The following is a 17117-nucleotide window of genomic DNA, read 5'->3' on the forward strand; positions in this document are numbered from 1 at the left end:
TTTGTTTTCCCCATACCAGTTTTTCAACAGCCCATGCATGTTTCATAAATGATTTATATCATGATCACCCCAATAAAGAAAAAAATTAATAATAGTTGGAATAAACAAGTGAAGTCACCAGTATGACAGAAAATATAATAAGTAGGCACTTAAATATAATTGTGAAATAATATATTATATGTCAATGAGTTGTTGATTTCTCTCCGGATAACCTTTTACCTCCATTAGTCACTACCTAAAAAGGATTTAGTGTAAGATAGAAAATAAAGTAAGATAAGGTAACTAAAAATGTATTTTATTATCATAAATTAAATTCAGATATCATTTATAATACTTTATTTTTCGCAACAAGTTTTTCCAGTTAATCTAGTGTATGATTCTTTGATTTCTTGAATCGATTCACTTGTGTGTAACTTTCATCCTGTATTTCATATCAAATGGTGTATATCAAACCTGAAAAGAAAGTAACATGAAATTATTGTGCATAAAAATATATTGTGATCCGTTTCAACCATTGGCAAAAAGAAAATGCTTAGATCAAGCAGGTTTAAATTAAAGTACAAAAGTAACTAGAATATCTGCTACTAACAGAACTAACAGTTATGTATTATTGTGTCAACAATATATGTAATTGGAAATGTTGCCCCAACTGTCGGTATTTGTAGGTAGCGTAGGTAATTCCTTGTGCTTAGGGCTCTGAAAGTAGTTAGGGATACGTATTAAACGAATAAGATAACTTACCGAGCAATGCAGCTCCTTGTTTGATTCGGTTTTGCAGCTTGGAAAGCACTTGGACACTGAACAATCGTAGTCAGCAGTTTCACTTTAATTTAATGTGCCATTAATATAATCATAAATATATTCAAGATTGGCATGGCATAAATTGTGTAATATTTAGATTTAAAACCTGAAAAGAAACTAGTTCGCGCCTACAAGTCTTCTCGTTGTTGAAAAATTTGACAACTTTGACATTTATGACTGGGTTGCTATATGAAAAAATATTTCTACCATAAATTTTTTGGTAGGAACGCGTTCATAGTATGGCCACACGATTAGCGCCGACATTCTGTTATTTTATAGTTGGTGCAACGCATTTTATTTAGCAAACGTTAAGACCCCCACGTAAGCGTTAAAATTTAGCGAACTGTGCTTACGTTAGCAGGTGGTTTGGTGCAACTGGCCCTTAGTTATTCTATATTAAAGACATCACATATTGGTAAGCTGTTATAAAATGGTAGATACTTATGAAACGTTATTTGATCCGCTACTTTTGATGCTGACTGTTCTATACCAGTAAGCGGAAGTGGGCGGAAGTTGTTTTTCACAGTTTTAATCAATAATAGTTACTCTTAAATGTGTGCGATGCTATCTGTACAATAGGGAAACTACATGGTTAATATAAAATTATATCTGAAAAATGAAGTGACGAAATATAATAGACGGAACATCCCATCAAAAATCAGCATTTCAGTCACGTTTGTTAGCAGAAATGTCTCAAAAGCTTCAAATGGCAGAAATCACATAGCAGCGCGGATAACAAGCAGCTGTCAAAAACGACAGAGCTTGTACATCGGCTCTGCAGTTGGATATTTTTGCATAAAGAGACGCCCGGGCAGGGTTGCACAACTAAAATGTCACCGGTAATGGTCAGGGTTGTCATATGTTTATTAAAACTTGCCTTATCCGATTAAGTGTATAACCAAGGTGACCTCTGTTATTAAGGTAATAAATTTAACTTTATTAACAATAGCATAAAAATTACGTATATTACGCATCCTATACACTCTTCCATAAATACTAATTTTAAGAGCATAAGAATAAGCTAGATGACAATAATTAATTGTGCAACGAGGGGGGGGGTTAAGTGAAACATTGGAATTGAGTGCGTTAATTAAAAGTTTATTAAAGACACGAGTTTGCAATATTCTTACCACCGGAGTTACACACAATGTTTTTCATCCCACATGTGAAGATAAAACTAAATTGTAAGCGAAATAATTCCTAAATACGGTGACATTTCAAACATTCGTCCGCCATATTGTTATTTTTTTACAGGTTAGGCATACGCTGCAGAAATATTTTATGGTCATAATGAAAACATTTGGATCCATGTATAACAATGTTATCATAATTATTACATCGCTGATTACATCCATCCTAATTAAGGCGATGAGCTTATTTATTGTGTGCCTTACATACTTATAAATACTAACGCGTAACAGACCATTTGCAGGGGGCCTAGTCAAGATGACAATTATTTGCAGAAAATGAAACGAAACGCTATTTTTATTCCTATGCATTGTTTACACTTATCTTATTCGATAAGGTTTACCATAAACGAGTGTTTATTGCTTGTTGCCTGTTTTAGGGCAGTAAGAAATAATATTAAATGGGTCAAGAGTAATTGTATAATTCATAAATAAGCTAATTATTTATTTATTTTGTTATTTGTTTTATTGCTTATGTCAAATGTAAAAAAAGTTAAATATTTTATTTTAAGTAGTTTTTATTACTCGAAATCGATACCGAACTTAAGGTGCCGCAGCTTCAGACAGCAGAGTTTTTGAAAAATCGTCCCGTTTTTAGTTAACAATACGATTAAAGCAAGAAATATTAATATTAGAATGGTCGGCCATATTTATACCTTGACCAGTCTCCCTACTGTGCAAGTGTGAGTGAGATAGAAAAATTCGTAATAACTGCGATGACGCAACATTCAACTGTGCGTTAAGAATTATCCCCCTATTGTTGTACCTAATTATTTCCAACTGTTCCAGAACACTCAAACGCAATACTTTCTCGCAAACATGTAAAATATCAAAATTATGATTCTCAGGTAAAGCAAGTACCTAAGGACTTAGTAGTCCGGTGTTATACGCAAGTAAGTATAACGGGTTAGCACTGATTGACTAACACGTTATTTTCTCGCGGATTAGCAAAGTAATATTTCTTGCTTTAATTAGCATGGATTTCCGCAAAGTAACACCTGATTCTTTTAATTAACAATACGATTGCCCAAAAATTTAGCAATCTTGAGGATTTTTTCTAGGGACTTCAGCGATTCGAATCCTGATTTTTTTACTTTAGCTTGATAAAAAAAAAGCACGAAAATAGGACAAAACGCACTTTAAAATTTGAAACAGTTTATGCACAAAAGCTAAATGCATGAAATTTGTTTCTAAAATGCGTAATTTTATTTTTTAGGGATATAAGCAATGACTTTTTTTAGGGTTCCGTAGCCAAATGGCAAAAAAACGGAACCCTTATAGATTCGTCATGTCCGTCTGTCTGTCCGATTATGTCACAGCCACTTTTTTCCGAAACTATAAGAGCTATACTGTTCAAACTTGGTAATTAGCTGTATTTTATAAACCGCATTAAGATTTTTACACAAAAATAGAAAAAAAAAAAACAATAAATTTTGAGGGTTCCCCATACTTAGAACTGAAACTCAAAAAAATATTTTATACATAGATAGGTCTTCAAAAGTGATATTGAGGTTTCTAATATCATTTTTTACAACGCTTTTGCACTACGTATGGCCCTTTAAATTTTCGACATAGTTACGTAATGTGCTAATTATCGCACTAGTGCGGTAAAGTAGCGCCATATGTACTGTAAAGAGTATTTGTATGGTATTGTTGCTGAATAAATGTTAGTCAGTTTGAGGAGTACAGCCCACGGTTTAATTTATTGCTCCTGTTACAGGCTACAGCCGGTACAGTGAGTAATAGTAAGGCTTTTTAATAAAATTATAGTATGTCTACTAATTAAAAATCAAAACAATACGGAAACAATAAAAATATATAAATTAAATAGGAGAAACAAATTAAGAATCCTTGATTTATACGAGATGCCAACTTCAGCACATAGTAAAACTTAGAAAGTTTGGGGGCGAAACGGCGTTTCAAGTCAACATTTTTCATTAAAAATTTAATTTACTAGCCTTCTTAAATCAATCAAATCAAGTCAAAAGGATCAACTCATTATGAAATAGATTATTTCCAATTAAAAAAAAAGCTTTCAGGTTATTTTTATTCTAGGTAAATAATATCTAACTTAACTAGCTGAAGTCCCAAACTGGTGGAAGTGATGTTATATAAGTAACTTTATTTATACCTTTTATAATAAGTTCTAGAATTATGCAACTCGGCCTTTACATTGAGGTCATCAAGACATCTGAAGGCAGGTCACGAACCAACCGTCGCCGCCCTCCGAACTGGAGGGTTCTTCAAAAACGCCCGTTTCAGATTTAGAGTTACCTCAAAACTCAACTTTGTTTAAGATAATTTAAGTCTAATTTCGAACGCGAACTCAATCGAGATGTAGGTGATATTGAAAAGAGACGCAATTGTCAAACGGCTGTGAAGTAAAGTGGAGACAATATTCACAGAATACTAAAGTGATTGCAAATTTATATCCATGAATATCATTATAGCCGCTGTACAAAGCAGAATTGAAAGTTTTGCAAGTTCGCCTTCTCATTTTACTAAAAAAAAAATTCCAATTCGTGTCTCTGTACGGTACGAGATTTAAGATTTAGATTTTCGTGTTTGCTAAAAGATCTCTATGGTTGAGTATTGAAGAAAAATGTTAGTGTTATACATGAGAAAATTGAACCTAAAATTAGTGACATTTTTGTATGACGATAAAGGAATCTTAAATAATAAATTTAAATGGATGGATCTGTTAATTTCTGCAAAATAAAGTATTATTATTATTGTAGTTTGTGGGCCTTTGAATGCCACGTCGACCAGGCATTGGTCTATTGTGACAGCCCTTTAAAGTTCATTACTGATGCCCGTTGAATCCAGGAAATTCCAGATTCTTTGGGCCGTAATGTTCTGTACCTCATAGGGTTGCAATACGTGCCGCCCTAGGTGGGTACTTCTTTTTGACATTAGTGGTCCACAGGAGCAGAGAATGTGCATTGCAGTCTCCTCTGACTCATGGCAGAACCTGCATGTCGCGTCTTGTTTCTTTCCGATTTGAAACATGTGTTTGTTCAATTTACAGTGTCCAGTCAAAATTCTGGTCACCGCGCAGACTTTGTGTCTTTTGAGCCCTAGAAGCTCCCTAGCATTTTTGCTGTTGAACCCTTTGATTAGAGCTTTCGAGTGTTCTTGTCCTTTTACGAACTTCCACCAATCGTTTGCCCTTATTTTTTCTAAATTGCTGAGCAGTGAATATGCATCCCGTTTTGTGATTCCACAGAACGGTTCTGGGCCGACCAGGGGTGTGTCTGCGCCCTTTCTAGCAAGTTCGTCCGCTTCTTCGTTTCCGTTAATGTCGGAGTGCCCTGGTACCCATCTAAGTGTGACTTTGTTGGAGTTTGCCAGTGCATTGAGGTTTGTTTTACAGTTCTGGACTAGTTTTGAGTTTGACTCAAGGGATTCTAGTGCCAGCAGAGCAGCCTGGCTGTCTGAGTTGATGTAGATATGAAAAAACCAACCAAAATAAAGTAAGGTGTTCAATGCAAAATTAATTAAACCACATTGGTGTCTGAAACCTTGTTGAAGGATAAACTATGAAGTGAAACAAATTAATTTTCATTTAATCATTTATGTCGGATAACAAGACCCATACATTACTTATTTCACAATATAATAATAAAAACAGAAATTTTTAAAAATTAATAATTTAAAAAAACTAATATCTTTACAAACTTAGGGTTAGGGCCAAATTCTCCCCCCCCCCCTCTTGCCAGGAGAGGGGAAAGGAGTGGCGAGTCCCACACACCATGCGTAAATGCATTCCCACTCCGTCAAAAAAAAAACCCACGTCACTCACTACCCACTAGGCCAGACCGATCGTCAAATTAAATGTTATACAAAAAATATACATTTTGCCACTTGTATGAACCCTTGTCTTAAAAGTAGATAAGCTTGACACCATTTGACTTGAACAAAGCTCAGTTAGTTAGCACACATAAGGTTCAAAATTAAAAGCTAAATATATAATACTCAATTTTTATGCACCAGAATCTTAAAAGAACTTTAAGTATATTAAACTATTTGTCGCTAAAATGTATCTTCTTCCTCTATTAGCAGCTGGGCGCAGATGCCATTTAAATTATAAACATGAGAACCGACCTCAAGATAGTGGACCTTTGTTTATACCTGGGGGGAAGCGGGCTCGCTTTACCAGAAGAGGCTGGTTGCTGTCTGGAGGCGAGGCGTGTGGTCTAGGCCTCCCACCACGTGCGTATCTACCTCAAAGTGGTTGAAGCTGGCTCGCTTCCCCGCAGCTACAAAAGAAGGTCTTCTATCTTGAGGTCGGTCTGTTACTATTGTCCTAATAACCATTCAAATCAGCTATATGAAACCTCAAAACGACATATGAGAAACGAAATTAGGACATGGTGAAACCACCTCATTTTAATAAGTTTCGTTGATTTAAAAAACGTAATAACGTGTTTGAAATTGTAAGTGACTGTACAAGTGTGCAAAGCACGTAATGATGTCTATGTTATTTTTTGATACAAGTATTCTCATTTCGTTGATATTTTTACTAAATCAATAGCAAAAAGTAAATTAAAGGGCTCATAACCTCATATATAAAAAGCGAGTCATATTTGAAATGTCTATTCATGCCATAGTCTAAAGCTGTAAGTCTCACATTTTGAGTTAAATTTGCATATATGATAAATTAAAAATTAAAGCCGCTGCTTCTGTTGAATATAAGAGTTTTTGAAAGAAATTCATTCATCGATACAGTTTGCAAGAAAAACAACATAATCCTATGCAAATTAAAGTTCACATTTCGAAAATTGAGGACGTGGGTAAATAATATATTTGCGTCCTACAACTTTCGTTGGGTAAATATACTTGTCTTTCTACCTGAACTTGGAACAGCATTTCACATTTATTTTACATTAATGCGGAAAAATACTATTCCATGTTCGAAGCGTAGTTTGAATTTCAGTTGAAGCATATTGGCATGCAGATTGCGAATATGAAAAGAATTTTCCAAATCAATATTTAATGGAACTATCATTTAATATAATTTGTTGGCTCAAATTCCTATGTTGTGCCCGTGCGTTTTGAAATGTACAGGATTAAATCAATTGTTTTTTCTGCGAGCGATATTACAACTTTTATATAAAAGGAAAATGGTAAAAAAAGGAAATTTGGAAATGGGACGTTTTCCAAGCGTCGCAGGTTCATATTCTGCCGGAAGTGGTGAATTTTTCAATTTTGCCTTTAATATAAAAGTTATATACCGAATTTTCCTGAATAAGAAAACTCTCATAAAATCTTCAAACATGAAATGTTTACGCGTGTACCTAATCACTTTATAATTTGGATATTTCACTAATTTAGTATTTTCTATTAATTTCCTTAATAGCACGTATGATTCACGTTATTTAATTTTAATGGATTTGGGTTGTAATTACCTATGTCACGAATCGTTATTATAATCGTGTTTCGATTCCGTAATAAATACCTAAACGTCTAACTCAGTACGTGACAATTCGTTGTTATTAGTTCAAAACGGATAGGTTCCCTTTGTTCTTAACTCCGTCGAAACTTTGTATTATTAATACTAACTTCTATTTTGCATACTATATGCGAAGATATTCGCATATCAAGTTGGACGTTGGACTTAATTGAATTTATTATGTATGAACGGGAAATTTAAGACGAATTCTAATTCTTCTCACTAATGGAGAATAATGTGTCCATTAGTCAGAAGAGCTAATCTCAATAATGAGTTTTTCACTGTATTACACAAGTTCCCTTAAATCGTTAAGCGTATTTGAAAAACCGTCTAGGTTAAACTGTCACAAAAGTCAGTGCAGTTCTATCAAGGAGAATTTGAAATAGAGGTGTATTGTCAAAGTTAACTTTGTAGCCACAGTAAATTTACTGCCTCTACTGGTATGGCGGCATACTTTCGAGCGATGGCGCCATAACGTAGGCATAACCTTTGGCCTATGCTCTATTAGATGGTGCTACTTTTTGACATTTAACTTTACCATATAAGTAAAAGAATAAGAATCAAAGTCAAATGGCGTTCCAAAAGTTTATAATGTGTCGAAAGTTGGCAGTAAATTTACTGTGACTACAAAGTTTTCTTTGACAATCCACCTCTATTTCAAATTCTCTTTGGTTCTATACAGTTTTTTTTTCTTCTAGTAGGGGCTAATTGACCTCTTATTCTTGGACAATACTGATTTAATAAGTTAAAATAACCTTAATTTTAAGTTCCAAAATCCTTCTTAGATGCAGCAAGTGATCATTGCAAATTATAAATATAAATAAAAGGTAGGCTAATCTGATAGTGATTAATCAAATAGCGCCCAAAGTAAAAGAACTTGGGTATACGTACTCTCTGCAACATGGGCCTACAAAATGAACAACAATAAAGAGGCATATAAACTTTCCTTTCCGGATTTGCTTAAGTCGGTATACGTCTAATGACACGAGGGACCCATCGGGCGGACCAGAGAGCTCGCAGCTCAACTAGGTCGCTACTGAATATAAGATGAGCTTGTAAATCTTTTTCTTTCCCCTTACAATTCTATTTACTCCTATTTTACCCCATTTTCGGTGTTCTCGTCGTAGGCGTCGAGTAGCCGATGGATTTCGCAAATGGCGTTTGTTCAGGTATCAAATGAATTGAATTATTTTTATTAACCTGGTATCGAGACTAGTTTCGAATCACCAGTTTCGAATCGAAACCCGGCAAAGGTGATGAACGCAGATATTTGTTTTATGACTCATATGTGTTATTGTGTTCAGTGTTTACCTATCTTTTGTATCACTATTAATATTATATAAAAATTCAATAATACCTGTCTGTGTGTCTGTTACCTTTTTATGCTTTAACCGTTAGAATCTCGGGAAAGGACATAGAATGGGTTATATCAGGGTAAGTATCTGATAGAAGATTATGTGTTTATGTGCTATATATGAATCTTATTGGTTGGGTTTTCAGTTAGAGTTGATTTAGTAGGTAAGGTAAGCGTTGTTTACCTTTTTTTAATACACAATAAGAAATACACAGCATAATTCTTTTTACAAATTTTTTCGCCAAACTGCGTGACAGTTTGTTGGCGAACGGTAGCACTCAACATTCTTCCTTAATCTACTGTGTAATGTAATAACAGCAACACACTTACCTCACCAGTCTTTGGGCCTTATCTAATTGCAACAAGGTTCAAAACTGGTCAGAGAACTGTGACACTGATGAAATATTTGTATCAGAGAAAATACTCAACATACAATCTTATATCTAGTACTATACTATATTATAATAATAATATGTTTATGCTAAGGAAAGCTAATGTCTCGTTAATCTTACAATTCATAAAGATTAACGAGACATTAGCGTGTTTGACAGCATACCAGTGAAAGATAGACTAAAGTTTAACCCTAATGCATAGTTAAATTAGGCTGTTTTACTTTAAACCTACCAAGCTACACATACATGGCATAATACGGTAAATTGGTTTATATGCAAAGCTCTTTTTGCGACGGTGGTAAAAAGGCGAGATTGGCGGAGGAAAACAAAAACAAACACTCGTCAAGTTTGCTTTAGGCCCGCGCTCGGGTCACATGCTCGTGTCTCGCCTTTTGTAGGGACATAAAACCCCTTGTAAATAATGGTCTTAATAATACTATAATAAGAATGTTCAGTTCATTCCAACTATAACATTATAAATACAAAAGAAACTCTGTCCATTACCTCTTCACGCTTAAACCGCTGAACAGAGTATTTCACGTGGATATAGTTTAAGGCTCGTGGAAATACATAGGGTAGTTTATATCAATCATCATCATCATCATCCAACGCAGACGAAGTCGCGGACAGAAGCTAGTTATATAAATATTAACTCATCTTTAATAACTTGTGCCGTAAAGTGGTGCTACTTTACTCCCGCTGGGTAACTATGCTCCAATTCAGTAAAATGACTTAACATCTAATATATTCAAATATACCTAATATAGTTCTATATTATTATTTATATACCTAAACAGTTGACGATCTTAGTCATAAAATAATAAAGATAAAGTATTACGAGTACAATGCGCTTATGAACGTCAAATAAAGCTACACCGGCTCTAATCCTACACCTCTGAGGGCCTACCGCGAACCACGTTCGACGTGTTGCCTCCCTGTCACACTTACGTACGAATTTACAAGTGCGATAGAGAGGCAACACGTTAAACGTGGTTCGCGGTAGGCCCTCTGACCCGAGAAGATTTAAATGTTTCTTTAATGGTGGTGCCTATTAAATTGGAGCACAATGGGTTAACTTTGCGTGCCTAAATAAACTATAGGTAGGAGGAAAATACCCCAAACAATGGGTATCTTTTGGTCCTTATTCGTTGTTTCATATCTGCTAGCATGAATAGCGTTCTTGCGCGCAAGTCCATACTTGAAGTCGCGCTAGACGTATGGAGTCGCGCGCGAGAACGTAACTCATGCTAGCCGGTCGCCATGTTGCTCACGAGGAACCCGAAAGATTTTAACCACGTACTTCTGAGGCCAAAAGAAAGGAAAAATTGTTATATAATAGTTTCAGTAATATTTCGCCAAAAAAATTTGTTTTTTTATGTATTTTTTTCAAATTTTTATGGTATTTGTACATAAAAAGTTAATATTATGGTAAAACTGGCACTGAAAATATTTTTTTACGATGTTTTTTTTTTGGAAAAACTAGTTATTGCAAAGGTTACTTTGTCACTTCTTGACATCTATCAATAAGGATATTTAGACTACGCAATATAATGGCATCATCGCGATCAAAAAGGCGTTTTGCACTAAGTTACGATAAGATGTTTGTTTTTACATTGGTATTAACTCTGAAACTAGGCGAAATCCAGAAAAAAATATATGACATTTTGGTCTCTAAATGTGATCAGTAATACACTGTCAAAATCTTTCGGTTTCCTCATGTAGCACCGTGTATAAAACAATATTTCATGACGTCGACCGATAAAATGTGTTAGATAAGATGTTCTGCTTAATACCAATAAGTCTAAATATTTATAATACTAATAAAATATTTAAGTGGAGCAAATATTGGGGCCTTAAAGTGGAGCAAATATTGGGGCAAAGAAGCTCCATTTTACGGTACAAGTAAAACTTCGTATAGTTAGAAGTAATGAAGAGTAAGTAGCAAAATATTCTTTAATAAGAGTAATAATTTAATTTATTAGATAAAACAGGATAGCCAGGAGGTAATCAGCTTACAATACTACAATTTTTATGTGGTAAATATGACTTTCGATAACTTTTATTTTACATATCATTGTCCCCACAACTAACATAAAATGAAACGTTATATCCAATATAAATTTAAGAAATCCTTTTGTTTTAATTGAATGTATGTATTTACTTGCCTTTGCAGCTTTTTAATGCAGAAACTTTCTTTGTTGAATCTAAAACCTTGATTTCAATGTTGGCTTTTATTAAAAGCTTAATGAGTATGTACATTAATTAACGCAGTCTCTGGTTGAAAATTATATAACTTCATGGAATTAACAAAGTTTGATCATTAACTATTCAGCCTTAATTCAGTATTATACCTACTTGTAATTAGGATATACGCAGATACAATCTACCGTTAATTAATATTTATAAATATTAATTGTATCTAACTGAACCTAGCGAGACTGCGTTGGCTAGGTCATATAGAGAGAACGAGTGAGGGTTGTGCTGTGAAATAAGCATACGTTGGGCGGCTTTGTGGCAAACGTCTACCTATAATTGGATGGCCCAGGTAACGCTCAAAGGATCAGGGTGCCTAGCCAACGTGCCAATCGTTAACGCTCCGTAACGTAGCGTAGTCATCTCTATCACTCTTCCTTATTAGTGCGATAGTGACAGTTGCGTTTCGTTCGCTACGGAGCGTTAACGATTGGCAAGTTGGCTACGCAGCCTGGTCGAAAAGAATCTAACGGATCTTCAACGGCCAAAATGGGCCGATTGTGGCTTAGGATAAAGAAAAATGGCGTTTTCTAACGGTGGCGGCCATTGAGTGCGAGTTTTATTCGGTAATAAAAAATCTATGGGTAGTTTAGCATTCAGAGCAACCAGTTTATTTCAATAAAAAAATAACGACGTAAACACCTCTGGTTCAAGTTAAATGATGATAGCACTAAATTACTATGTCTAATTCCCGGCCTTCAGTCAATGGTTTGTTAGATGTACGGCCTATATGTAGTGTAAGACAATAACGACTGGTCCTACGACAAGACGCCACGACACTGCTTATGCACAGACATCACGTGAAAGCGAACTCATGGATTTTAATACTGATGAAAGAAAGAGATAGACACATTTCGTCTAGAAATCAATCAATTCAATCATCGTATAAATACAACCAAATATCACCGAAAGTCACACTCTTTAATTATCAAAATACAACACTCATCGAATAAACCCGATTCTAGAAATTACAAAAGTACTGATTTCAGGAAATCCAGGATGGTTACCAATGCGCTCTCCAATGTAATTGTAAAGTTACCTGAAAGCAGATTGCAGGCTTTGAATTATAACACCCCTTCGTGCACTGGACAGGGTCAATAAAGAGTAATTGCCTCTGTGAACCGGCACAGCAAGTTCGTGGAATATCGGATGCCACTAACAATTAAAGTGCCAGCATCCAGGAAGCGTCCGCGCGGGGCACGGAAAACGCAAACATTTAACGATGTGTCGCAACTTCGCTGGATATTAAGTGTATAGGGCGTTTTCTAGATTTTAATTGAAAGGGGAAATTAAGTTTGTAGTTCGCAAAACCGTACAGTACAGGGAGTAAGAAATAAATTTCTTAAAATCAAGCAGTTTTGAAACTTTATTACCAGGAGGATTATTACGCCCACAACATGTGAACCAGCTTTTTTTGTGAGAGTAACGTACCCGTTGAGTTGGTACCAAAAATTTACTTCTTTATAGCCAGTTTCCATTATTTTCTTGAAAAATGAGGATGTCATGATACCTACTCTAATATATAAAAGGTTAGAAACTACTCCACGATTAAACCAATTTCTGCTTTAACTTGGTTTACAAACGATGTCATGCGAGCATACAACTTTTTTAATAGGTGTGCTTAATAAGATTATACCTAGCTGACATATTTTCATCACTCCACGTACTTATTTCATAAAATACAAATATAATCAAATCAAAGCTAATGAGTTATGACTGATTTCTGCATAATGCAGAGAAGTCTATTTTGACATCTGTATTAAAATCGGCAGCGACACATATTATTCAAAATCTTCCTGATGGATACTCAATACTCCCGGCAGCAATCGGCAACACAATACATAAAGAAGTAGGTACATATATGTACTTTGGGAGGGCGAGGTTAATTGCTGGGTTCATCATTTGATTTTATTAGATCGAGCGAGGGTCGGCCGCCATGGTTTGGGACAAAGGGGAAGGTAGTATCAGAAGAGAAAATAAAATATACCATTAGCCCATTGATTTGTTTTGATACCCGAGCTTACGTAAGCATGGTAATTGTTTTACGTTACGGTGTTTTCGGGGAAAATATTTAGACGTAACTCCATAAATTATTAATCTTATTGTTTTTAGTTCTGGACTGTCGTAAACGGAAAATATTCATTTTTTGAATATTGCTGAAGCGTCGTTTAGGTATTTTATTTCCCGGTGCTGAAAGAGGAAAGGCACAATATTAATATTCAGGAAACTAGATGGATGCAGTAGGACTGCAAACACTACTAGAACTTAAGTATATTAGATCGGAAAACGTATGTGGAGACGTATTTCTTTACACTAGGATGAGATAGAATGTTTACCATTGATTTCAACTAAACTACTTATATGTATTTCGGCGGTAAAAATATATGCATACTAATATTATCTTTATTCCTCAGTCATAATACTGTGGCCCTAGTGAAAAAGGGTACAAGTCTCTGGCAGCGCAGGTGTAAAGGGGTGTAAGTTCCACGTAACACTTATGCCCTTATACACCTAAACTGCCAGAGACTTGTACCCTTTTTCACTAGGGCCACAGTTATAATATCTAAAATTACTTTTTTATCGATTGGCATGATTAATACAACTGTACACCGTGTTTTTATTGAATTCCATTAACTTCGGGGTATGGCTAAGTACTTTCAAGGAAACTAAATGGCCTAATTTTTTTTTCATGAAAACTGATTAATTGCTGTATATGGCGTTGTTGTAATATGGGCATTATTATATAACTCAACCAAACAATTGAAAACTGTTACATACTCGTATCAATCACATTTCGAACATCAATCGTTCTATATAGTACTTGCGTTAAGCAGCAAATGTATAAACTCGTACACTAATCAATATGTAAACAGGGGGACTCCCTCTGGTCGCATAAGAACTTTTGTCATATTTTTAATTGTCATAACAGTTTATGCATAAAATTGTGAGTCATAAAAATCTTTAGTCAGAATTTTTCCTAAGCATAACTGGGTTTTTGTCATAAATATGAGTTATGTCATAATTTTTAAAGTCATAAATTTAATTCGCATAAAATTTTTGGTTAGATTCGTTAGGTATGCACAAAAAATATATAACAACTACTATGTATGTCATCAAATATTATGACTAAAAATGTATGACACAATCTAGTATGGTTTTTCAATGATGATATTTTGGTGTCAATGATGATTATGACACAAGTTGTTATGCGTATCAAAAATATGACTTAAACTTTTATGCATCCCAATATGGACTCGTAAACAGGCCCTAAGGCAAATGTACACGTTCGTAGGGGCCTTATCAAAAAAAAAATTGATTTTCTCTGAAATGGAGTTAATTAGAATACCGGTGTCATTGAGAAAGTAAATTAATTTAAGCTCAGGAATGCACCCTTGAAATTAACTTAAATAAAAAAAACACCGATAGTAAAAAGGATTTTGTGCGTACGTTATATTGTGTGAGTTGTTCTCATACATGAATAAAGCCTTTTTCAGGGCAGAGGATTTAATAAACCCGCTGGAAGGCCGGCCCGAATGCTGTTATCGTTTCAGTGGGCTACCTGTTGTCACAACTAAACGTTATTTATCACTGTTTGTGTAAACAAGTCCAGTAAATCAACATTTAGCAGGAACGTTAATATATGTACACACGAGTCGCGAGCCTCTGGACAATGTTGTACTTTATATACATAGGAAATGCAATGTCTAATTATCACTATGTACCTACCGCGGATATATTTCTGTAGTTTAGAATTGCCGAATGTCTAATAAGTAATAAGATAAGTAAACATTTATTGTTGTATTTTGCATACGAGTATAATACATGTATTCTTTTCTTCATTGTTTCTTTTTCTTTCGATAAAAAAGAAATCATTTATTATTAGACCAGAACAGAATAGAATTTTTTTATTGGAAAACACACAAACAGTTAATAGACATACATAAATAGAACACAGTGAGAATAAATTGTCAAGAAATGGCCTCATCTCAGCATGTGGCTGGCGACTTGCAGCGCTGATCTTCCGATGAGACCATCAAGTGAGAAATAATCACGGAAGGTAATAGACAAAAGGAAAGAAATTTAAAATAAGGCGAAATAAATTACACATCATCATATCAGCCTTTTATCGCCCACTGCTGAGCATAGGCCTCTATTCTAGTACGCCACTTATCCCGGTCCCGAGTCAATCTCATCCAGAAGTGACCCGCAGTCTTCCGAATGTCGTCCACCCAACGAGCCAACGGACGCCAGGCACTCCTTTCGTCTAAAAGCGGCCACCATTCCGTTAGCATTTTGGCCCACCTGCCATCACTCTGCCTGGCAACATGTCCCGCCCAGCTCCATTTTAATTTGGTAATGACGTGTCCGACGTCTTGCACCTTGGTGCGACGTTGGATCTCGACATTTCTCACTCGGTCTTGAAGTTTGATGCCGAGCATGGCGCGCTCCATGGCTCTCTGTGCCACTCGAATTTTATAAATAAATTACACACAGTAGACAAACTTACACACGAAAGAGATACAACATGACGCCATAACACTAAGTTAAAATAAAATTGCACGGAGAAATCGATCGTGTCATATCGGGTTTTTAGGGTTGGTAGCCACCTTCTTACTTAGGACAGTAAGAAGGTGGCTACCAACCCTTAATTGGACGAGTATGGATATGAGTGACATACGAATGCGTGAGTTATAATGACATGTTCACCATAAATATTAACTTTGTAATTAAATACTATACACAACGAAGCTATCATGCCGCACCCACGCTAGCCCAATGTGATTTGAGGACTTTAGAGGGTACACATATCTTTAAATTTCTTTGCAAAAACAATGTATGAAATCAATTAAAACTGAATAATTCAAAACTGTTAATGTATGAAATGCACATATGTAACTAGTCGTTTCGAAAAAGCCGGGGTTCTAACGTCCCAAGTAAAAAAACTGCACTATTATACCTGAAAGCTTAATACTAAAACTAAACACCAGGTAGTTAAAGGTTAACTGGAAGAGATCCCTCAAAGGGATGAGTTCGCCTTTGTACTTCTTACTAATTGTATGTTACTTTTAATATGTATTTTTGTACAATAAAGAGTTTACTACTACTTCTACTAAAGTGCATCACTATTTAGCATGTCTTGATATGTCTCCTAACATTTTACAGTGCGTGTTTGAATATACATTGTATACATAGGTATCTACTTTTAGCAAACATGGCTACATAAGATATTGTTACAATTAAATAAGAACTCCCCATACCTAATCGACTCATACACCGCACTCGAGAGGGCAGTTTGCGGGCACGTCAGTTAGTAACGTATGCAAATAAATCAATAAATTTTGAAGCTGTCAGAATAGGCTGTTTGTAAGCTGGTACTTAATCGTAATGACGCATGATTTTAATTTGTTATATCTCTCACATCGAATGTAGTACATTTTTTGGAGAACTGTCACGTAAATGTTTGTAGACATTTTCTGGAACTTTAGCACATTAATTTACTTGGCATGTATATTTTACGATACGGTAAAAACATATTTCTTAAATATATTTTTTAAATTAAACCCATACAAAAGAGACTAGAATCATCATTTGACGCGGGATATATAACAAAAAAAAAAAAAAAAATTATGCGTCATTATGATTAAATACCAGGTCACAATACATAGGTACACCTTATC

The 17117-nt window shown here is 35.0% G+C and overlaps 1 protein-coding gene and 1 long non-coding RNA gene across 3 annotated transcripts in view; both read right to left on the reverse strand.

Moving 5' to 3' along the window:
* Positions 1–17117, reverse strand: part of LOC133521522 (slit homolog 2 protein) — a 144494-nt gene that overhangs the window by 111755 nt on the left and 15622 nt on the right. The window lies entirely within an intron of this gene.
* On the reverse strand, positions 322–1182 carry LOC133521521 (uncharacterized). Its single transcript, XR_009799911.1, has 2 exons — positions 742–1182; positions 322–453 (listed from the first exon to the last, which is right to left on the reverse strand). It is a non-coding gene; the product is annotated as an uncharacterized LOC133521521 (long non-coding RNA).

The sequence above is a fragment of the Cydia pomonella genome, chromosome 9 (genome assembly GCF_033807575.1).
Source record: "Cydia pomonella isolate Wapato2018A chromosome 9, ilCydPomo1, whole genome shotgun sequence".
In the NCBI taxonomy this organism is placed as follows: Eukaryota; Metazoa; Arthropoda; class Insecta; order Lepidoptera; family Tortricidae; genus Cydia; species Cydia pomonella.